The following is a 25,985-nucleotide window of genomic DNA, read 5'->3' as shown; positions in this document are numbered from 1 at the left end:
ATATGTTCACTTGTAAATAATTAGAACTTGGCGAGGATTATAGTGGATCGATAAATTTTTACCCCTTGTAACTTGTGTTAAATTTGTTTCACCTGCTTTGTATATGTATTTTTTATGTGTACTTTGTTTTTTATACACAGGATATATAAATTGTATAACGAGAAATTTTTTCTCGATATTTATATTTTAAACAAATTTTTTTAAATTTTTACGGTGGATTAGCGACGGATAATATATGTCGCTAATTTGTATCAGCCTCCAATTTAGCGACGGATTAGGGATGGATATTTATCCATCGCAAAACTGAATCGACCGATGTTTTGCGACGGATTGTAATTCATCGCAAATCTGTCGCTACAATAGCGACGAATGTGCATCTGTCGCAAAACTAAATCTCTGCAGATTAGCGATGGCCTTGCGACGAATCATGACATTCGCTAATCCATCGTAAATTAGCGATGGCAGTAGCGACATATATGTTCCATCGCTAATTAGTGACTAAGAAATTACAATGAAAGTTATCTGTTGCTAATCCATCGTTAGTTCGTCGCTTAACTGTTCAATGACGGATTTGCGATGGATTACGTTCATCGCTAATTCACATTGTTTTTGTAGTGTAAGTATATTTGAAAAGTGGTGTAGAAAAATGATACCAACAAAGATGAATGATTGATATTGACTAGGGAAGAAAAACTAGTAGGTTCTTGAAAATCGTAAGGCAATCTACATCTAGCATTTCCTCTTTTTTCTCTAATTTGGTTTCTTTACATAGAGGAGGTATCTACCAAATCCTTTAGCTTGAAGGATTTTGGCTAAAATAGAAAACCATCAATTTGCAAAGATGGTAAAGCTTGATAATTCTTACCAGCTTTTATCTTACCTTATATGTCGTCTTTTTTCTTCTCTCATACTGCGTGAACAAAGAGCTGTCTCCAAACAAGTTAAAAAGAATCAAAGTGAATTGAGTATCTTTGAACGAATTGAAGATGCAGCCACACAAGGTGAATTTACCTAATTCTTTTCAAATCTAACTTTGCCATTTCCTTCCAACTCAATTCCATCAACTCCCTTCAATTACTGTCTCCCAAATTGAACCTTAGGTTGATTGTTTCTCTATTAAACAATTTTTTTCTTGCCCTTTCTGCATGTAAAGTAATTTGGTTGCCTTTGTTATTGTAAAAATTGAAGAAAAATGAGTGGTAAAATTCTTTTGTTTAATTTTTCATAAAGAAGACAGAGAACACTGTATTCATCTCTCTCTCTCTCTCTCTCTCTCAACTGCTCGCGACATCCTTTCCCATCTCAATTGTATCCCATCTCCAAGAATTGACAGGCACCCATCATGACAAATATAATACTTGGCCATCCCCCTCATCACCACCCTGGCATCTTCTAAGAATATGATTTTTTTTCCATAGGAAGATGAAATTATGTGTTATTTCACATGAATTGTTTCACATTTGATCACCAACTTCTTTTTTCTATCCGCAATCTGATAGATGACCCCCATGGGATTGGAACTCGGTCAAGACCTCTAGTTTACAATAGTCAGGCCCAATGTTGTCAGTATCGAATTGAACCATTACTGTTTGGCCAACGATTTGGGAGAATCAGCCGATACCGATTCTCAAGTGAATCATTCTGAATCGACCAAAAATTAATTTAAAAAATATTACGTGTCAATCTGAACATGACATGTGTTAAAGTCATTAAAATAATGTTCAAAAAAATTAATTTTAAGTTTTTTTATATTTATTATAAAATAACCGATTCAGGTCAGTATCGTATAGATTTTCTAGCAATACGATATCGGATGATTCAGGCCGATAGGCAGCGATACTGACAACACTGGTCTGGTCCCATGTTATCAGCTGAGTATGGGTATCAGCCCGATACTGCTGAATCGGCAGCCCAACAACTCAGGGCCGATACCGATACTGACAACATTGGTCCGGCCTACCCATCCAGCTATCTCGTTCGATCCCGAGATTCAGCAACAAATCGCTCTTTCAAGTTTTGTTACCACAGTAATTTTTTCTTGGTTTCTTTTTTTGTGAACGGCCGCACTTGTGCAAGGACAAGCGCACGTGGCTTTTTTTTTTTTTGACCCAGCAGCACCAACGTAGGGTAGTAGGGCCCACAGGAAATTCCTTACCATTTTGGTAATTTATTCGAAAAAGCATGGGCATTTTAACAAGTTGTGCAATACAAAAAGGATCGCACAAAGTTTACCAATGGGAAAAATCCAACGGCGCGACAGAGCAGGCAGTTACGACTTTTACCCGTACGGACACTACCTTTACCGTGGGTCTCTCTCTCTCTTTGGACCCACTTTTTTCGTCTTTAACCTTTTTGGTCACAAATCTCGTTATCGGGATTTTCTCGGCAAAGAAAAATCTTTCAATAAATTCTAAAAAGTTATTTAAAAAAAAACATCCTGTAAAAATATCGGCATGTTTAAATATCAAGAATTCAAAAAAATTATGTAAAAATATAAGAAATTTAAGAACATAAAAATATATAAAAATGTAAATACCACGTTAATAATGTGATATATCAAAATAGGTTGTATTTTGGAAATATCGTGTTTTGCAGAGATTATATACTTTTTGAAAATTTCACATGAAAATCGTGAGGTTTTAAAAAGAATGGCAGGTATTTGTGACTATGACCTGAAATGAACATAGGGAAATTATTTGCTGCACTCCATTGAATCATCTCTCCAATGATACCAGCCCGTATTTTTTACTTTTGCATTTATTTTACAATTTCAGAACGGTGGATGCACTTGTTTTGCCTAAGCAATTTTTACATTTTTTTCTTTCTTTTTTTGTTTTATTTTTCAAGTAAGCCCTCTAAATGGGGGAAGCAGATCAGGTCATGCTGAACATGAGCGTTTTTGCTCATGCCGACATCGTGGCCATCCGATTTGCATTATAAAAAGCTCAAAAGTCAACAAAACCACGTGGCATTCATCCAAAATGCAAACAGAGGGCCACGATGTCGGCATAAGCAAAAACGCTCATGTTCAGCATGACCTGATCTGCTTCCCTAAATGAGATCTACACTTGTTTGGTTAGTCAAAACATGTTTTAGATCATCCAATTCAATGTTGTCAGTATCGTTTGGCCAACTATTCAGGTGTATCGGTTCTGTACCGATACTTAAGTGTAACATTCTGAATGGGCCAATAAATAATTAAAAAATATTACATGTCAATACACATGTTAAAACTATTAAAATAATATTAACAAATTCATTTTAAGCTATTTTCATATTTTATTAAAAAATAATTGATTCAGGTCAGTATGGTATCCATTTGTTGGCAATACGATAAGTATCAACCTATAGACACCGATACTGACAACACTGGTCCTATTAGTTTTGCATAAATAAGTTTTTTAAGCATTTCATAATCAATGGATCACAATGCACAAAAATTTTATGGTTAGCAAAATCATATTTTGGGCTAAGGGTGAGTTTGACTCATAATGGCGCAGTGCTAATCTCTGTCACAATGATGTGGGTACGATCTGTCACGCCATGTAGGTTTGAAATCTTTTGAAAAATCAGACACGAGCATGAATTTTGAACTTTTTTAATCAATTAAAAACTATTTTTATATTTTAACATTTAAAATATTTTACATTAAAATAATATTAAGACATATTATATATTTTTTAAATGTTAAAATAATTCCATACGTGTTGATTTCTATTTCAACGCGTCTTGTTGTGTCCCCTCGTGTGTCCACGGACACAACAAAAATGACATCTCCCTGTGACAGGCGATAATGCGTTTGGAAGCTTGATGGATTTTTCTCCTAAGTCTAAGGGTGTATTTGTTTCATCTATTTTGGTGAGAAAAGGGACGTGTGCAAAAGGTGTGGACCCAAGTCAAAGGGTGTCATTAACACAGGAAATCACCACAGATAATGTCTCACAAGCTCTTGTTTTTCAGATTTTGTTGTATGTAGGATTTTTTCAGAACTGGCGGCCTTACTTGTAATCCTAAAAGGGGGTTAAGTCATGACATGTCCAATGGAGAGGTGCCCCTTCAACCCCAAAGTTCGTGACTCTTAAATCTAAGTTATGTAACTTATAATTTTCTTTGTGTTATTATTTTTCTTTAAATTATAATTATGTTTTATATTTAAATCTATTATATAATTTATACGCCTTTTGGGAGTTATGCAATCATTGAGAGTGACCTTTCTCCAGCGATTGCCGTATAGGTCACCCACTTGGCTTTCAAATTTTTAGAACAGTAATATAGACTTTTCTAATAATTACAGAAAAGTGGTTACTTTTTTAAAACCTCAAAAGTTTCAGAATAACAAAAACATGGTTTTATTTTGTTGTATATTATAGAACGGTGCTATTGACTTCTTTTTAATTTCAAAAAAATGGTTTAACTTTTCTGAAGGCCTAATAGAATATTATTTTTACTAAAATTGCATAAAAATATTATTTATTATGTTCCTTCGTATAGTTAGATCTTATTGATGCATGTTTAAATTTTATTAGACATAAAATTTGTAAATTAGTTATTCTTTATGAAAAAACATCATTTTAAAGAAATTTACTAGCAGATAAATTAATTCATTAATCCGAGTATTTCTCTCTGTTTAGGAAATTGGCAAATATAATTATCATTGCTAAGTTATCAAAAATAAAAAAACTAAATCAAACAAATTTTGGCATGTGGAGGAGAAAAATGAAATACGTGCCTACCCATGACACGACCTTTCATGTTCTTAATAAAGTAAAACCCACACTCTTAGAAAAATCAAGTGAGATGGAAAAAAAAAATTAACAAATTTATTGAGGATGATCAACTTGCATGAATAACATTCCTTACTTTCATGGAGGATGATTTAATAAAGAGTATTTGAGGATTATGATATTGCCAAAAACAAGATGAAAGCAATTATGGAGAAATATGATATGACTTCATAAACACATATCCAACTTCTCCTAAAATAGTATAACTCATTTAAAATAAAGAAATTCGATAATGTCATGGACCATGCCAATCATATATTGGTAACGGTGAAAGATCTTGCAATAGTTGAAAATGAGATTCCAAAAAGAATGGAAATATTCACAATACTAAATAACCTACCTCCATTATGAAAAATGGTGTATGTATCCATGAGATTGAACCATAAGAATGTGACCCTAACCAAGCTCTCTCTTCAGTTGTCTCTCGAACAAGAGCACATGAACAAAGATAACAGGAGAGAGATTATGAACACACAAGCTTGCTTTCCTGAACCTTCTCGGGGGTATAGACCTAATTGCCCAGCTTTCAAGAAATTCAAGGGGCACCAGGTATAGAACAAAAATTTGTGAGTCAAACCAAAGGGAATATGCTTTGCCTATGAAAATCCAAGGTATTTCAATAAATATTCCCCAAATAAATAAAAAAGAGAGATTCTAGGAAAGCAGGTGACTGAAAGATGTTAAGTAATCAACACAGTTTCTAAGTCATTGATTAGTGATGGTGACCTCCCTGGATGGTGGATTGACTCGAATGCAACGCACTACATTGCCAAGATAAAGCAAGGACTTGTGGAACTGAAGGACCTAAAACCAAAAGATCACATAGTGTATACGGGAAATAATACTTATAGTGATGTGGTTGGTATTTGGACCTATAGACTACATCTGGATTAAACTAATTTGCTTTTGACTAATGCATTATATATTCCTTATATGAGACATAATCTTCTTTTTATTGCAGACTTTGTTAAGAAAAGCTTTGAAGTCCATTTTTGTTATGATAAGGTGACTTTTAGGAAACATGAAAAGTGAAGCTCATGTTTTATTATGATGTAGATCATGATCGGTTTTGCTTAAATGTTATATTTCCTTCAATGAATAATACAGTAACTATTTCTGATTATATTGATTGTGGAATGAATGTAGATGCATATTTATGGCATTTGCAGTTAGGTCTTGTTAATGCTAATAAGATAAAAAAGATTATGAACATAGGATTGTTGCCTTTCATTGTTAAATGGAAACTTTGAAAAGTGTAGCAGTGCATCTGAAAAAATGACTAGGAAACCTTTTCCTAAGGGTAGCAGGGCATCTGGATTGCTAGCCATTGTGCATGAGTTAGAAGCTCTAGAAATGTTTAAGGCATATAAACATGCAGTTGAAGGGTTGTTAGGGAGAAAGATCTAAATAATGTAATTTGATAGAGGTGATGAATATAACTATGATAAATTTAAGTCATGTTGATATGCTAACAACATAATTCATCATACAATTATGCTTATACACCATAAAAGAATGATGTAGCTGAGAGAAGGAATAAAACCTTGATGGAAATAGTCGCATCCATGTTGGCACATGTAAACCTTCTCAAGAAGTTTTATAGAGAAACTATAAGCATTGCCATGTGTATTCTAAATAGGGTTCTATTTAAGTTTATAGAGCTTACGCTCCATGGGTTGTGGACTGACAGGAGGTCAGATCTTAGTCATCTACGAAAGTGAGGGTCACCAATGCATGTGTTAATTCGTAGTCAACTGAGGGATAAGTTAGATAGTAAAACTATCAAGTGCATTTTCGTGTAGTAGCCAAAGGGATCAAATGTTTATAGACTATATAATCCTGAGAAAGAATTTATAAAAAACTGAAAAGTTGAATTTCTAAAAAATAAGGAATATGGCTTTGATCTTGAAGAAATTGATGTCCTTCTTGATATCTTAAATGATTCAGGAGTATCAACACAAGAGTCTGATTCTCATGATCCAAATGTGAATCACGAGCAATCTTCACAACCTGTGATTAGTTAGAAAAGATTAAAAACTCTTTCATCTTATTTAAATGATTATTACTTATTCTTGAGTGAAGAACCATGTTATTTCATGGACTTGGATGAAACTCTTGATCACTTAACTTTTCATGATGCTATTGCCTCAAATGAATCTGAATATTTGATAGAGGCAATGAAAGATGAATTGGACTCTATAGAGAGAAATAGATTTTGAGAACTAATTGCATTGTTTGAGGGTTGCAAGGCAATTGGTAGCAAGTGGGTTCTCAAAAAGAAACTTAAAGTTGATGAAACTATTGATAAGTTCAATCTAAGGTTGACTGAAAAAGGTTATTCTCAATGTGAGGAAATAAATTATTTATTCTCTTGTAACAAAATTGGATTTTATTGCATATAATATTGGCATTAGTGTCTTATTTTGATCTTAACCTGTATCAAATGGATGTGAAAACAACTTTCTAAAATGGTTAATTGAAAGAAACAATATATATGCAACAACCAAAAGGATTTAAAATTAAAGGTCAAGAAGATAAAGTATGCAAGTTGAATAAATTCTTATAATGGCTTAAATAGTCACCTAGATAGTGGTATTTGATTTTTTATAAAGTTATAACCATGTTAGGTTATGAAGCAAATAATTTAGACCATTATGTATATACCAAGAAATATATGATTAAGTTTATTATTTTTCCCCTCTATATTGGTGATATATTAATTGTAAAAAATGATATAGAAATGATAAATGAAACTAAGTCTTGGCTAAATTCTCGATTTGAGATGAAGGATATGAGTGAAGCATCATATATCCTTGGAATTAATATCCAAAGAGATAAAAAAATTGAGACTATTATATTTAAGTCAAGAAAAATATCTAAATTATATTCTAAGAAAATTTAAAATAGAAAGTACTAAGGCAAAGTCAACTCCTGTGATTAAAAACCTAAGATTGAGCAAAAATGATTTTCCAAAAGATAATTAGAGAAATTAGATGTTCCATATGCTAGTATGGTATGTAGATACTAGAACAACCCTGAGTTTTCTTGTAGAAAGTAGTGAAAAGAATATTTTGGTATTTAAGAAGCATAAAAGAACTCAAGCTATGCTATCTAGTAAATAGGCTAAAGCTTGTGGGTTATTTAGATGCAAGTTTTTCTGGTAATAGAAATGAAGCAAAATCTACCTCGAGTTATGTGTTTATTTTAAGAGGCAAGGCAGTAGCATGGTCATGCAAAAAGTAAAGGTATAACACAACACACCCAAGAAGCTGAATATATAGCTTGTAACATGACAACATCATTTGGCATTCGGATAAATCACTTATTGAATTATTTGAAATTGAATATTCTAAAAGATCTAGTTAAATTTTGTGATAACAAACTTTCTATACATCTAATTCTTATTGAAGCTAATAGCTTTAAGAGTAGACATATTGAGGTCAAATATTAATATGTACGTGGCATGGTTAAGAAAAATGAAACAGCAGTGGATTATGTTTCTTGAGGTGACATGATAGCAGATTGCTTGACAAAAGCAGTCATTGAGAAAGTTTTCTCTAGACATAAGAGTCAAATGGGACTCAAGTATGTCTAAAATTATGAGTATATAAAAGTCTACAAAGATTGTGTGAATAATATATAACTCAAGGATGTATACCAATGAAAAACCCAAAGTGAGATCTAGCATATTTAAACATGTAAGCTATAGATTTTAGGGATTTTATATTTTAATCCATATTTTTGTTATTTATTTAGTGAATGCATGCTAAATCTGATTTTTTCTTATTTATTATTTAGATTTAAGGGTTTTATATTTTAATTGCTATTTTTATAATTTATTTAGTTAATGCATGCTAAATCTAATTTTTTCTTCTTATGTATGATTTAGAATTTAAGGGTTTTATATTTTAATTCTTAATTTTGTTAATTTATTTAGTGAATCCATGCTAATACTGTTTATTTTTCTTACATATGATTTAAAATTTAAGGGTTTTATATTTTAATTCATAACTTTGTTTATTTTATTTAGTAAATACATGTTAAATCTATTTTTTTCTTATATATGATTTAGAATTTATGGGGTTTATATTTTAATTCTTAATTTTATGTAATTTTTTTAGTAAATGCATGATATTTTTTTCTCATGTATGATTTGGATTTTATGGGTTTTGCATATTAATTGCTAATTTTGTTATTTATTGAGTAAATGCATGTTAAATCTATTTAGATTTTTTTTCCATATATTATTTAGATTTTAGAGGTTTTGTATTTTAATTGCTAATTTTGTTATTTATTGAGTGCATGCATGCTAAATCTAATTATTTTCTTATATACGATTTAGCTTTTAGGGATTTTATATTTTAATTTCTAATTTTGTGTAATTTATTTAATGAATGCATACTAAATCTATTTTTTTCTTATATATGATTTAGAATTTAGGGGCTTTACATTTTAGTTCCTAATTTTGTGTAATTTATTCAATGAATGTATGCTAATTTTATTTTAATTTTCTCATGTATGATTTAGATTTTAAGGGTTTTGCATTTTAATTGCTACCTTTGTTATTTATTGAGTGAATACATGCTAAATCTATTTAAAGATTTTTTTATGTATAATTTAAATTTTATGAATTTTATATTTTAATTGCTAATTTCTTTAGATTTCATTATGGGCGATTCTTCTATAATGAAATCTGATAAGTGAGATTTTGAGTAAGTGTTTACATAATCTTCTTTTGCCTGAAGCAATGATTCATCGAAATAATGAGTATGTTATTTATTGATTTAATGCATGCTAAATCTATTTTTTTTCTTATATATGATTTAAATTTTAAGGGTTTCATATTTTAATTTCTAATTTTGTATAATTTATTCAGTGGATACATGCTAAATCTATTTTTTTCTTATATATGATTTAGAATGTAGAAGTTTTACATTTTAATTCCTAATTTTATGTAATTTATTTAGTGAATACATGCTAATTTTTTTTTTAAGTATGATTAAGATTTTAAGGGTTTTGCATTTTAATTGCTAATTTTGTTATTTATTGAGTGAATGCATGATAAATCAATTTAGCAATTTTTTTCTTGTGTATGATCTAGATTTTAGTAATTTTTTATAATTTATTTAATAAATATTTGCTAAAACTATTTTTTCTCGTATATGATTTAGAATTTAGGGGTTTCATATTTTAATTCCTATTTTATGTAATTATTTAATGAATATAGGCTAAATCTATTTTTTTCTTATATATGATTTAGATTTTAGGGGTTTTACATTTTAATCCCTAAAATCTAAATGGAAAAATATATTAGTTAAAAGAGGTTAGGGTAGGCCTAAGAAGACTTGGATAGAGATGATAGGAAAGAATATGAATGTTTTGAACCTCACCGAGGACATGGCATTGAATAGAAATGATTGGAGGAGAAGGATTCATGTGGAAAACCCAGAATGATTTTCTTTTTTGGTTCATATCGCCGACCCCAATTGTTTGGGATGAAGGCATAGTTGTTGTTGTTGGGTTTTACATTTCAATCCCTAATTTTATATAATTTATTCAGTGAATGCATGCTAAATCTATTTTTTTATATATATGATTTAGAATTTAGGGGTTTTACATTTTAATTCCTATTTTTTTGTAATTTATTTAGTGAATGAATGCTAAGTCTATTTTTTTTTTCGTGTATGATTTAGATTGTAGGGGTTTGAATTTTAATTGCTAAGTTATGTATTGAGTGAATGCATGCTAAATCTATTTAGAAATTTTTTTATCATGTATGATTTAGATTTTAGTGGTTTTGCATTTTAATTGCCAAAAAATCTAATTTTTTTCTTATATATGATTTAGTTTTTACAGGTTTTATATTTTAATTTATTTTTTGTGTAATTTATTTAATGAATGCATGTTAATTTTTTTTTCTTATATATGATTTAAAATTTAGAGCTTTTATATTTTAATTGCCAATTTTGTGTAATTTATTCAGTGAATACATGCTAATTCAGTTTTTTTTCATGTATGATTTATATTTTAAGAGTTTTATATTTTAATTTTTAATTTAGAAATATATTCTGTGAATGCATGCTAAATTTAATTTTTTTTCTTATATATGATTTAGATTTTAAGGGTTTTAATTTTTAATTTTTAATTCTTAAGTTTGTGTTATCTATTCAGAGAATGCATGCTAAATCTATTTTTTTTATATATGATTTAAAATTTAGGGGTTTTATATTTTAGTTCTTAATTTTGTATAATTTATTTAGTGAATGCATGCTAAATCTGTTTTTTTCTTATATATGATTTAGATTTTAAGAATTTTGCATTTTAATTTCTAGTTTTGTGTAATTTATTCAGTGAATGCATGGTAAATCTATTTTTTTCATATATATGATTTGAAATTTAGGAGTTTTATATTTTAATTCCTAATTTTATATAATTTATCAATAAATTCATGCTAATTCTTTTTTTTCTCATGTATCATTTAGATTTTAAGTGTTTGTAGTTTAATTGCTAATTTTGTTATTTATTGAGTGAATGCATGCTAAATCTATTAAGAATTTTTTTACATGTATGATTTAGATTTTAGTGATTTTATATTTTAATTGCTAATTTAAAAATATATTATTTTAATATACGCTAAATATTTTTTTTTCTTATATTTGATTTAGATTTTAGGACGTTTGGATTTTAATTCTTAATTGTGTAAATTATTAAGTGAATGTATGCTAAATCAATTATCATATATGACTTAAAATTTATAGGTTTTGTATTTTAATTACTAATTTTGTTATTTATTGAGTGAATGCACGCTAAATCTAATTTTTTTCTCTTATATATTATTTAGATTTGAACTTATTATTCAGTTTTCAACAGATAAAAAATCCTGTACTAGTATCTTCACAAGTATCAACTTTGAAATCTGAAATGCCTGCTAAGTCATTAGGTATTTGCGATGTCATATTGACAATGCAATATTGTTTATGGTAACTTACAAATTATTGATGCATGTCTTTTCAATGTAGTAGATAGGAGGATAAGTGGGCAAACATGTGCTTTGACTACTGCAGGCATTCACCTGAGATTGAAACATAAGTTTGTCATTAATAAGTGTAGACAACTCATAGGGTGAGAGGCATAATACCTTAGCAACTTTATAGGAACAATCACAAGATATCCTTGCTAGACACCTTTACATTTTTTCACCTGTCATGCATTACCAACTTCCCACAAGGAGGATGCTTAGGCTTTAATTCTGGTATGCATATTTCAAATATAAATATTTTATAATTCATTTGATCTTTAACATTTATTCCTTTAACAATAGGTAAGAGATATATATTGTTAGTGTAAGAAAAGTTCAAAATTCTAGAATGATGAAGGGATGGGTGATGAAAGAATACGCTAGAGCTTAGAGAAACTTCAGGTTCGAGTTTAGGTTGATCTACAAGCAACATAGTGCTCTTGAGGAGTATCTTGCTACACATCCACCTTACATCCCTGACCATCAGTGAGAATGTTTGATGCATCATTTTGATTCTTGTTCATTGAGGGTTTGCATTTTCATTATATGTTAATATTGTATACATTTATTATATCCTATTGTAATAGTATATATATATCTCACATGTCTTTGTAGGTGCTAAGTACACTGAACACAACCAATTATGCCTAACAAAAAATTTTGCACACTAAGGGTATGAAGAGTTTCACACAATATTGAGGAGAGAATGCTCATATCATATTTTGCATGGTTATCATTCATGTATATGACTTTACACTTGTTAATCATATTTCATTTATTCGTAGGTTAGTGATGATGGGGCAGATGTTTTGCATGACCAATACCAACAAAAAACCTAGGGTTGTCAGTGTGAAAGCAAATTAAGCAATGGTAAGACCTATTTGCTTCTTTAGGGTTCATTATTTTTAATAGAAGAATTATATATGAAAATAAAATATGTAATTCTTATTGAATTAACATGTCTAACAGACGGAGATCAAAGACAAGATAGCTTAGTTGTCTCAGATGTCAGATGCATTCATGGATGACTCATCACAAATGGATGTCCTCTCTCAGGTTTTGAGATCAGACAAATATAAATGTGTACGAATGTTTGGCATGGGGGTGTCCAACAAGGAAGTACTCTGTGCAGGTCCAAGCCGAGCAGAGCTCTTGCATGAAAACAATATGTATCATGAAAAGATGGATATAATGCAAGAGGAACTTACAGATGTAAAATCTGAGGTCATAAGGTTGAAGGAGCTATTGTTGAGAATGGTGGACAATAATCATCCAAGTTCCTCACAAGCACGTTAAGTTAGTTGATATAACTAAATATTCTAATTTTGTATATGAATATGTATTTAGTTATATATATATATATATATATATGTGTGTGTGTGTGTGTGTGTGTGTGTGTGTGTGTGCGTGTGCGTATAATTCGTTCATCTATGTTTATTCGTAGGCCTAATATACAAGCGAGGTGCACCTCCGGTTCTGAGACTATCTGCTATCCATGCAATTCATGAACTTTCAAACAATATGTATATATTTAAAACAAAACGTGTTTTTTCTTTTGTTATCTGACATTGTTTATATGTATGATTTTTTCGATATTGGTTTGAATATATGTGTGATGTAATACCTCTGATTTTTTGTCAATTATTAAATAAAATAAATTGAATTTTTATATCTAAATTATGGGTTTGAGTTAATTAAAATATTAATTTAGTATGCCATCAATCATGAGTGAAACTGGTTTCTAACTTAATTTAATTCAATAAAAATCAAGAATTTAAAATAATTTAAGTTGAACTTAAAGTGCATTGATGTTCAAATTTAAAGTTAAAAATGAATCTTGATTTAGTTTAAATTTCAGGTTAAATTGGATTTCATATTTAAATTTTTGAAGTTGGATTACCAATACATTATATTTGAATTTGGTTCAACGTGAATTTAGAATTTGAAGTTAATTTCACCTGTATTTGAATTTGGATTAAATTAAACCTAATTTTGAATTTGGATTTCATTAGAGGTGAAATTTTTGAAATTTGAATTTAAAGTGTGGTCCTAATTAGATAAAAAATTTGGATTTAGGATCCAAACTAAATTTTTTAATGATTTAAATTTAGTAAAGCTAAATTAATTAAATAGGAAAGAGATCTCAAGAGGATGGGATGTCCCCCTATTGGGCCCTCCTACTTGGGTGAGAATTCTACTACTTTCTAAAATTTATTTTACCTAAGATTTCATTTTTAATTAAAAGTAAAAAAAAACTTCCTTAAAGTGTTGGCAAGAGGCCAACATAGATACGATTTTAATAAAGAAGACTTACCTTTTGGGTTTGGGAAACCCAAGAGGGGTTTATAAGAGGAGGCATCACACACACACCCTTCCTCTTTAATTATATTTTTCTTTCTTTCCCCTCTCATTTTTCTCTTTTTTTTCTTCTTCTTTTGTTTTGTTTTCTTTTTCTTCTCTTCATTCACGCCCCATAGAGAGACTCCAAAGGTTGATGCAGCCATTGAATCTATTACTGAGTGGAGGTTTAGAAGAAGAGAAAGTTGGATCTATCATTTTTTTGGTTTCCTTTGATGAAACCTATGCACCGGTGGCTCGACTGGAGTCAATTCGAATGATGCTTGATTTTGCTAGTTACATGAACTTTAAGTTATATCAAATTGATGTTAAGAGTGCATTCTTAAATGGACACATCAATGAATAAGTTTATTTAGAGCAACCTCCAGGCTTTGAAAATGAGAAATATCCAGAAAAGTCTACAAATTAAAAAGAGCTTTGTACGGACTTAAACAAGCACCAAGAGCGTGGTATGAAAGACTAAGAAATTTTCTAGAACAATCTGGTTTTTTCATTGGTCGGCTAGACTCCACTTTATTTATTAAAAATCTTAATTCAGATATTCATATTGTGCAAATTTATGTTGATGACATAATATTTGGTTCTACTAATGATTCTCTTTGTAAAGAATTTGCTAAAGCTATGCAGGAAGAGTTTGAAATGAGCTTGATGGGCGAATTAAACTACTTCCTTGGACTTCAAATAAAGCAAACTGAAGAAGGAATCTTCATCAATCAGGCTAAGTATATAAAAGAACTTCTCAAGAGATTTGGGATGGACTCATCGAAATCAAGAAGAAATCCTATGAGCACAACTACTTCTCTTGATAAAGATGAAAATGGTAAAAATGTAGATACTAAGCTCTACAGAGGTATGATCGGATCTCTATTATACTTAACTGCTAGTCGACCTGATATAATGTTTAGTGTTTGTATGTGTGCAAGATTTCAAGCTAATCCAAAGGAATCTCATTTAACTGCAGTAAAACAAATTCTTCGTTATTTGAAAGATACTTCAGATTTTGATTTGTTTTACCCAAAATCATCTTCCTTTGATTTAGTTTCATATAGTGATGCAGATTTTGCAGGAAGTAAATCTGATCGCAAGAGTACTAGCAGAACTTGTCATTTCTTAAGAAATGCCTTAGTCTCTTGGTTTAGTAAAAAGCAAAATTCAGTGTCACTCTCAACAACTGAAGAATATAGCAGCTAGTTTAGCGTGTTCACAAGTACTATAGATGAAACATACCTTAAAAGATTTTGGTTTGAATTACTCCACAACAACTATTTATTATGATAACACTAGTGCTATAAATCTTTCAAAAAATCCTGTTCAACACTCAAGAACTAAGCATATTGAAGTTAGACATCATTTCTTAAGAGATCATGTGTTAAAAGGAGACATTTCGTTAAATTTTATTTCCACTAATGAACAACATGCCGTTATCTTCACTAAACCACTTAAAAATGAAGATTTTATGAGAATTAGAAGAGAACTAGGCATTTGCTTGTTTTTGAATTTATAAAATGTTGATTTTTGAACAAAATCTCAAAATCGCACCATATTAGTCGATCGATAAATTTCTAGTCGACTGATGCTTTAAAATTTTTATAGAATGAGTCACACCTTATTAGTCGACCGATAAAATTTTAGTCGACTAAATTTTTTTTTAAAATTTCAACTGAAGGGACCCAATACCCTTTGGATTTAAAAAAAAAAAACACCCGATTTTTTTAAAAAGGGCACCGTTTCATTTTTTAGGCCCATTCGTTTTCCCTTTTCTTAAACGAACCTCTCTTTCTCTCTCTCTCCTCTCTCTCTTCCGAAAAACCCTCGAAGTGTCGTTCGAACCTCTCCTCGCCAGAATCTTCTGGCCGTGACAGGGAGTCACCGGAATCCTCTTGCCGTGACCGGTGCATCTTCAGTTCTCATCGGAATCCCCTTGTGGCAGCCTCCTCTCACCTGCCGTCATCCACCGCGGACTCCTCCTCGTCTCTTCCCTCTTGCCTAAAATTTGTGGAGAATCGACATCCCTTTTCAGTAGGTTGTTACTGTTGATTATTTTGGCCACTACCAACAAATTTAAGGCACATCATTCACTTTGCATAAAGTGTTTCTGTTGCATGACGACAGATATCTTCCTCCCGCCAGACGTCATTTGGAAGCCAACATCAACTGTTCCTCTCAACAAATGTGTTGATCAATCATTCTCTGCAACTGATTTTTTTTTGGTGAATCTGTTTCATCCATGCCTCGTCAGAAGACTGCATCAAAAAAAGGTTCTCCTCCTCCTACACCTCTAGCAAAATATGGATTTTCTCTCAGATTACTCAGAAATTCTCTTTTATATGATACTTTTGGATCGGTTTCTGCACTTCCTATTTTACCAGGCCAAAATGTCCTCTTTCACATGTTTTCTCGTTACAAAATCAAAGAATTATTTTCAGGTATTTCACATCTTTTTGATGCCTGTGCAGACACCCTTCATTATCCTTTTCTGATTCACTTGTTTTATACAAATTTATAAATTGATCATGAAACTGGAGTTCTTTTCTCTCTTGTTTGTGATGTTGAAATTGAGTTTGATTCTAAATTACTTGGACAAATCCTAGAATATCTACCTTCAGACACTCTTTTCAATACTATTAAACTTAATGATGAAAGAATTTTTGAACAAATTCTTCTTCCCGGTGCACCTCATTGTCCTTCTTTCAAAAATATCAATCTTCAAACTCGTGAACGCATTGCTAGACGAATCCTTGCCCACAATGTTCTACCTAAAACTGGTTCTTTTGATTATTATTCCATAGATCTTTCTACAGCTCTTTATGTCTTATTTGAAAATATTTCTGTAAATTGGGCTAACGTGTATTTTACTAATTTGTGGAAACAAAAACCTTTTCTTCCGTATGGATGTCTTCTTACTCGTATATTCAGATATTTCAAAGTACCCTTAACCAATGAAAAATATATTGAGCAAAAGGAGTTCTTTGATCAAACTATTTTTAAACGAATGAAAATTAAATATCTGCCTCCTTTAAACTTTGATCAAATTGAACCATCTGATCCTACTGAACCATCAATCTCTGAACCCTCACCATCTTCTGTGACACCTTCATCTCAAGCAAAACGAAAGAAATTTTCTACTAGTCAAGACAATGATGAAGTTTTGCAGCGACTGGAAGCTTTGGAGCTGCATCAACACACTTTTCGTGAAGATGTGACTCAACAACTTTCTTCCATTCAGAAAGATATTACTGCAATCAAGGACTTGCTCAACTCACTTTTCTGATCTTTGTTTTCTGTCTTTACTGAACTTTGATACTTTATGGGTTGTAATATTTTGAACTTGAATTTACATTTTGCTTATGCTATTTCTGCCCTTACTCTTTTTTATTATGACAAAGGGGGAGAAAAAGATAGAATTTGGTAGACACATGCATGAAAATTACAAGAGAAAAAGATAGACCTTGCATGAGAAATGAGAAATTAAGAGAAAAAGATAGAAATTGAATATTGCATTATGACATGGAAATTATATCATGAGAAAGCATTGAAAATTGCATTTATGAAAAAGTTTTAAAAATGCATGAAGTAATGATGGAAATGCAAACCATTAATATGTGATATATGTGCTTTGAATGTCCTACTTTTAATGTTGTGTAGCATATTGATAGGGGGAGTAAAATCTCCATCTATGTATCTAAATGCTTCATCTTTGATTAAGTTTGTCATCATAAAAAAAGGAGAGATTGTTACGACAATGAAGCCATACATGATACTTCAAGTACAAGGTTTTGATGATAAGCAAGTGAATCAACTGCATTTCAGCTAAGGTGATGAAGAAAGATGACAAGCATTGAAGAACTCGATGAAGAATCTTTGAAGACTAGTGTGCAATTATTAAATTCATTAAAAGTCTTAGATTCTTGTAAAAGCCTTACTTAGAGTGCATATTTCGGTTGCATTTCAGCTAAAAAGTCTTTTGAAAAACTTTTCTAAAAGAACCCTTCATGAAAATCTTTTTAGAAAACTCTTTTATTAAATTTTCGTGTTTATTAGTCGACCAATAGACTCACCAGTCGACTAATTCTTTCGCGCCAAATTTTTTAAACAAAATGTCATTTTTGTCAAATTAGTCGACTAATGACTTTATCAGTCGACCGGACAGAATGTCTGTTTTCTGGAAATTTAGCAGCAGTCGACTAATGATTTTATCAGTCAACTGAACAGAACATATATTTTCAGAAAAATTTAGCAACAGTCGACTAAAAGGTTTTTCAGTCTACTGATGATATTATCAGTCGACTAACTTTTCTCTAGTCGACTAAGTTTCAAAACTTCAATTTTTTAAACGGCTCAATTGACAGATCAATCGACCGATGATTACTGTCAGTCTACTAATAGCTAATTATTAGTCGACTAACTACTGTTCCAGTCGATTTATTTTGCCGTTTTTCCTGAAACTTTAAAAAGGTGTGTCTTTTCATTTTTCAAACATTTTGATCATTCAAAATGAACTGTTTTGACACCCTTTCATACCCTCAACGTATGGAAACTTTTAACTATAAATATGAGTGCATTTTACACTCAAAAGTACTGCAATTCAATCAATTTGAATCAATTACTCTTTGCTTTTCACTCATATTCATTTTCTCACTCACTTGATATTTTCACTTCAGTTTTTCACTCAAATTCCTTTGAGAGATAGTGAATTCGTGAGTAGAGTATTCCAACAGCCTCAAAAGCCAATTGCATCTCATTTACATTCATAAGAAGGGCTCGTAGGTTGTTTTGTAAGTTGTTACTTATTTCAATTTTCTGTAAAAGAAAGGACTTCTTGGTTTAAAGGAGTTGTTTGCTTTCAGTAGGTGTGTTACTGAAAGTGGGACCGAATTTGGTCTGTATGATCTTATAGTTACACAAGGTTGATAGTGAAAATCTCAAGCGAGTTTTGCTTGGGGACTGGATGTAGGTCGGGAAAGACCGAACCGGGATAAATTATTGTGTTCTTTGTGTGCTTGCTTTGTGAATTGCAAAATCCGTCAAAATTCCGTAGATAATTTTTAAAGCACTATTCACCCCCTCTCTAGTGCTTGTTGCCTCGATTCTACTGCACTTTCAGTTATTTTATGTTAGTTATAGAATTAGTTATGTTATCTTTTCTTTTAGTGTAGTGTACTTCATAGTTGTTTAGTATTTTTGTGATTTTTCTTAAAACTAACTCGTGATTTTCTTGTAGTTTTTTCTCATATTTTTGTGTTTCGTCTGTTTATTTTTATAGAAGAACATTCAGATGTGCAATGAGCCCCAAAATGAGCCCCCAAAGAGCTCTCTCAAGTCCTAAAAAGGTCCAATCAAAAGGCCTTTCAGGCCTCTCAGAGAGCCCTTATAAAGATCATAACCATTTAAGGAAAGGACAAGAAGCTCAAGCATAGAAGAACATTTTTCCTCTTTCTTTTAGATAAAAAAATTTAATTTTATTAATTTGGGTATGTAATAAAATCATTTATTATTTTTTTGTAAGCCCTCTACAGAGGGCAGCACTCCATTTTATTTATTTTAATTAATTAATTAATTTTCAAGGCAACAAAGAAGTATTGTGTGGGGTACAAAAGTGCTTTTCTCATTCCCTAAATTTGACCCAGACTTCACCACTAGTGTTAATCAATTTTTATTATTTGATACACGGTTTGCATAAACATTTTTATTGAAAATATATTTTTAAAATGCCTTATTAAAAAAGTTGCATCAAAGGGTTCAAAAGAAATTTTATTGAAAGAAAAAAAGAAAACCACAAAGAGTGGAGTTAGGGTTTGCTTGCTTGAGAAACTTGCTTCCTTGCAGACATAGAGAGATTAAGGAGGTGACAATTGATGAGAGAATCTCTTGTCGAATTGTCAGGGTACTCGTCGGAGAGAAACCCATGGTGAGGAGATGAGGGAGAGAGAAAGGGTTTCCTTGTATACACACAAACAGAGAGAGCTCAGAACACCCACGGTGAGCGAGATCGAGGAAGAAGGATTGGAGGTGGTGGCTAGTGGTACAACGAGATCGTAGAGAGAGAAATATAAAAAGGGCCTATCAAGCCTTTTTTTAAATATGACTCTATAATAAGGATATAATTGTCCCAGTTATATAGTGAAACCCTATAATGATGCAATCCAAATCTCACCGTTATTGATCTATAACAACGAGATTCCATGGTCGTTAAATATTGTTGTTAAAGTATTTTAACGATAATATTTAATAATAGAGAATCTTGCCATTATACATGTCTTTAACGACGATATAACTCTCACTGTTATAGAGTAAAACCTTATAACAATGAGATTCAAATCTTCTCATTATTGATCTATAACAACGAGAACTTCTGTCCATTAAATATAACTGTTAAACTCTTTTAATGACAATATTTAACGATCAGATAAACTTGTCATTGTAAATATGTATTTAATGGCGACATCCAAATGTCACTACAAGGATGAGGGTCAATAGCGACAACTCTTTAATGACAAGAAAAAAACTCGACGCTATTGATGAAACAATAATGATGAGAGGAGTCATTGCTAATTAATAGGTAATAGATGAGACATAAATATCACATTGTTATTACTCTACTACAACTTTGTGTCTCACCATTATTAATTAATCAATAACAATGAGTTAGACCGGGCCATGAATGCCTCGTCCTTGATATAACTCTCATCGTTAAAGGCACATCTATAATGACAACATCTGTCATAGTTAAAGATATGCTTATAACGATAAGATTATGTGGTTGTTAAATATTACGGTTAAAACACTTTAATAACAATATTTAATGGTCATAAAATCTCACTATTATAGATCACTAATGACGAGATTTGAATCTCACCGTCATAAGGTTCTACTCTATAACGATGAGAGTTTTATTATCATTAAAGACATATATGTAACGATGAGATTCTTGGCCATTAAATATTGTTATTAAAACACTTTATAAGGTTTTACACTATAACGATGACATATCAATCACATCATTATAGGGTTTTACTCTATAATAGTGACAGTTATGTCACCATTATATAGACATATTTAAAAAGTGCCCGATGACCTTTTTTATCTCTCCCTCTTGTGCATGCACGCACGTCGAACCACCACCAGACCTCTATCTCTAGATCTCGTCTAACCTCTCTCTCTCTCTCTCTCTTTGCGATATTGTCAGACCGCCACCAGACCTCTCTCTGCAAACTCGCTGGACACCTCCAATCCTCCCCCCTCATCACCTCCGAACCACTGTCGATCCATTGTCGAACCTCTCTCTCTCTCTCTATGATCTCACTAGACCTCTCTCTGCGATCTCGCTGGCCGCCTTCAATCCACCTCTTTCCTTTCCACCAGACCACTGTCGGACTGCCGCTAGACCATCCCTATATATAGGTATGTTAAAACATTTTTTTTATGAGACCTGAACCTAAGAGTTTATCTGTTTGCATATGTAGATTTTTTGTGTGTATCTGTTTGCATATGTAGAGTTTTTTCTTAGTTGGTTATGCTCACTATTAGCATAACAAATCATTAGGTACCTATAAGGATTTAGGGCGTTATATATTTGAATGCGTTGATCTAAAATATTTTTTTAATCTAATTTTTTGGAGAATTACATGCTTTCTTTTTTATAGCATATATACTGAGGTTGTTCTTGCAGATTTAATCTTCATAGTCAATATAGTTAGCACTATATTGATAGAGAGAAGGAAGAGGGAAAGAGATTAATTAAGTGGGTTTTCGTTGTGCTTTGATTTCAATGATTTTTTATTGACTTTCAATAATGAAAGTCATATTTATGTGAATGTTAAAAACTTAAAATTTTAGGGGCATTTTTTTGAATTTTAAAAAATTGTGTTTCATTTATAAATGCCAGTAATCAAATATTCTCTTATTAAATATAGTGGGGTTGTCATCTATGAATATGGATCCATCCTAGATACACATTCACAATAGAATTATACATCGAGAATTGATTGATTCCTTGAAGCGTCACGTGCCCATGTCAACTCTGTTGTTAGAATGTGATGCCCATGTCGAGACTCTAAGAATAAAAAATATAAAGTTCTATCACAAATCAAACTACACTTGATTGGACGTGGTTCTACCATAGAATATATTTAGTTCATGTGAGTGTAGCTCAAGCCCATGATAATGCAGTTCATGTACATTATGATAAGAGTGATGATATGACAAAGGTTCATGATCAAGTCAAAGAAATGTTGAACAACGTTATTATGGAAACAACATTGGATCCAACTTCAGATAATGATGGCAAATAGAGGCCCCTTCAAGACTTAACGGGTGATGTTCAAAGCAATCTATATCTAAACTGTACAAAGTTAACAAAACTCGCTTTCATTATCAAGTTGTTATATATTACATCAATGAACAATTGGAGTAACAAATCATTCGACATGCTAATTGATTTGTTGAAGAACACATTTCCTGAGTGAAAAGGATTGCCAAACTCTTACTATGAGGCAAATAAATTTGTTAATCACACGAACTTTAATTACATGAAGATAGATGCATGCATGAATGAAGCGTACTTTTCTAAGAGGAGCATTAAAAGAAAATAATGCAATGCTTCAAGATAAAAACCACACAAAGGCAAAAGAATGAAAGTTTATCAAAAGATGTTATGACATTTTTTCATAAAACCAGGTTGTAGTGCTTGTTCTTGATAGTGAAAAAACATTAAATATGAGGTGGCAGAAGGTCTGACATGTAAGTGATGAAAACATACTAATTCATCCATTAGATTCTGCAGTACAGAAGGAGTTTGCCAAAGAACATATATCATTCGTGATGGAACCTTGCAATGTTTGTCTCGGCTTGGCAAACAATGATTTAAATCCATCCAGAAATATGATCCTGTCATACAACATATGACCCGTAGTATTATTGTCATATAATCTGCTTCCATGGATTGTATGAAAGATCCTTTCATACAACTTTTCCTACACATCTCTGGACCAAAGGCACTTGAAAATGAAATAAATGTTTACATGTAGCCATTAGTCAAAGATTTGCAAGTGTTATGGGATGAAGGCATTAGCACACATGATACATCAACTAAAGAGATATTTCAGATGCGAGTAATAATAATATAGACTATCAATGATTTTTTATCATATGACAACTTATCAGGGTGGTCTACGAAGGAAAATCTTACATGTCTAGTTTATAATATCAATATAAGGTCAAATAGCTTAAGTAATGTTATTGTTGATTTCAAAAAAGTAAGGATTAATGGAAAAAGAAAAGAATGTGTTGCCAACAAACAATATCTAAATTGGATACAAAAAAATATATTTTTTACTACCATATTGGTCATCACTGAAGCTAAGAAACAACTTAGATGTGATACATGTTGAGATGAACATATATGACAATATCTTATATATACTGCTCGATGTGAAGGAGAAAACAAAGAACAATAAAAATGCATAGAAATATTTAAGACTCAGAAAGATATGTCGTCCCCTGCACTTAGACAGAAGCGGTGCAACACCGAACAAATCACATGAACAATACACATTTTCAAGTAAGCATAAAAAGGAGTTTCTTGATTGGTTGAAGGATGTGAAGTTTCCTAATGACTACACATCTAATATTGAGTGATGTGTAAATATAAACAATGCTAAATTTTCAGGAATGAAGAGTCATGATAGCCATGTCTTCTTCCAACACCTACTTTTTATTGCAGTTCATAGATATCTAAAAAAGATAATTGGCATGCCTTTGATCCGTTTGAGCGATATGTTCAGACTATTGTGTGCAAGAACATTGAGAAAATATGTTTTAATAAAGATGAAGAAAAATATTCTAGTAATCTTATGTGCTTTGGAGAAGATATTTTCACCCACATTTTTTACCATCATGGTGCACCTAGCCATTCATCTACCATATAAGGTCGAACTTATTGGACGAGTACAATATTATTGGATGTATTCGATCGAGGGATTCCTTGGTAGATTAATGTAAACTATGAAGAACAAAGTGGGAGCAAAAACCTACATTGTTGAGATATATTTCAGCAGAATGTGTGACATTTTGCTCAATGTTTCTTAGTGGTATTGATACGCGATTTAACCATCGAGATTGGCATGATGATAGGCCTAACATAGAAATGGACACCCAATTTATCTGGATTCTCACATAACATTTGCGTGAAAGTCGGAGGCGGTTTACCACTTATACTTTCAGATTCTAAACGTGCAAAAACTTATCGATATGTATTGAATAACTATGTTGAATATGAGTTGTATCTAAGGGAACATAGAGAGATAATCCACAACTTGTGCAACAATGTTCAAGAAGCTACAATATGACATGACCAAGAGTTTGCAAGTTGGTTTCTACAAAATCACAAGGTTGTTTTTCCAAAATTATGAATTTTTGTAAGAGGATGTGAGCATGAATCATAGTCCTATCAAACTTATCATGTGAATAGAATTAGGTTTCATACATAGTCTCACAATGAAGACCATAGTTCTCAGAACAGTGGGGTATTGGTTAGGTGTGAAGGCGATATAAGAGAGCTTGATATAGACTATTACATTGTTCTAAAAGATATTATTGAATTTAAATATATATGAAAAAATTGTGTATATGTTTTGATATAATTGGTTTGATAATAGGCACATATGTAAGGATTAATAATTTACATATGTCAACATGTCTCACCCAGCATACCAGAAGGATCTCTTTATTTTAGATTCTCAAGCTATGAAAGTATTTTATATTAGACATCCATTAATGCTACTTTCTTGGTATACTAATAACAATAGCTATGTCTACACACCACCCCCAGGCAAAGTGGTGGAAAGCTCTCTAAAATCATGTCCGAGAGGTGAACTACCATATTGGGTTTAGGGGCACAATCGTACATAGAGTTTTAATATCCTCACGGTTTCTCAAAACTGTCATCCAGGATTCTCACACTATGGAAGGGACATCTAGGAAGAAACATTAATTACACTATTTTGTTCTTTTTATCGAACGATAGGTTCTTTACACATTATTCATTTTGCAAATCAACATACAAAACACGATATGGGACCTTGGTCTGTTATAATATTTAATAGTGTAATTAGTTTAGAAAACCAATAATTTTTTATAGATTTTGCAATGTATTTAACAAAAACTTAGAGCAATACCTGCTCATGGCTCACATAGCCTACAATGGTTCACATCTGACCACTAATGCATCTTATGCAAAAACCATAAGGAACATGTGACTATGTAATCATTCAACATGCTCACAAATGTGCATTCATTCACACACCATACGAATGTACATGAATAACAAATTTCATATACGTATGAACACATCATGTTTTATCTCATGCATATCATTCAAGTATGCATATGACTATATTGATGCAACATAAGCAACTTGCAAAAATTCAAGTGTTCAGAATATGCACATCTATGCCATTATTGTGTTAAATTGCATGATCATGAATACAATCAATAGTTTTGTTAAAATCAGGCAACTCGAGCTATAACACAGAGCTACCGAGCCCGAAGCTATGCTGCTCATACACAGAACATCACTGGTAATCACATGAAATTATTTCCAATAATTACATGAAAGCATGCCTAATAATCATATGAAAACATGCATAACAGTCCAGTCATAAAAATGCATGATCTGGACATAGGCAAATACATGAATCTGAATATTCAACATGCATAAGTTTAAACATTCAACATATATAAATCTGAACCTTTAACATATGTCAATCTGGACATAAATATAAACTTTTAGCATATGTAAATCTGGACATTTAACATACATACACATT

Source organism: Nuphar pumila, chromosome 11 (genome assembly GCF_984573655.1).
Source record: "Nuphar pumila chromosome 11, dmNupPumi1.hap1.1, whole genome shotgun sequence".
NCBI lineage: Eukaryota > Viridiplantae > Streptophyta > Magnoliopsida > Nymphaeales > Nymphaeaceae > Nuphar > Nuphar pumila.
This window is presented reverse-complemented; position numbering follows the sequence as displayed.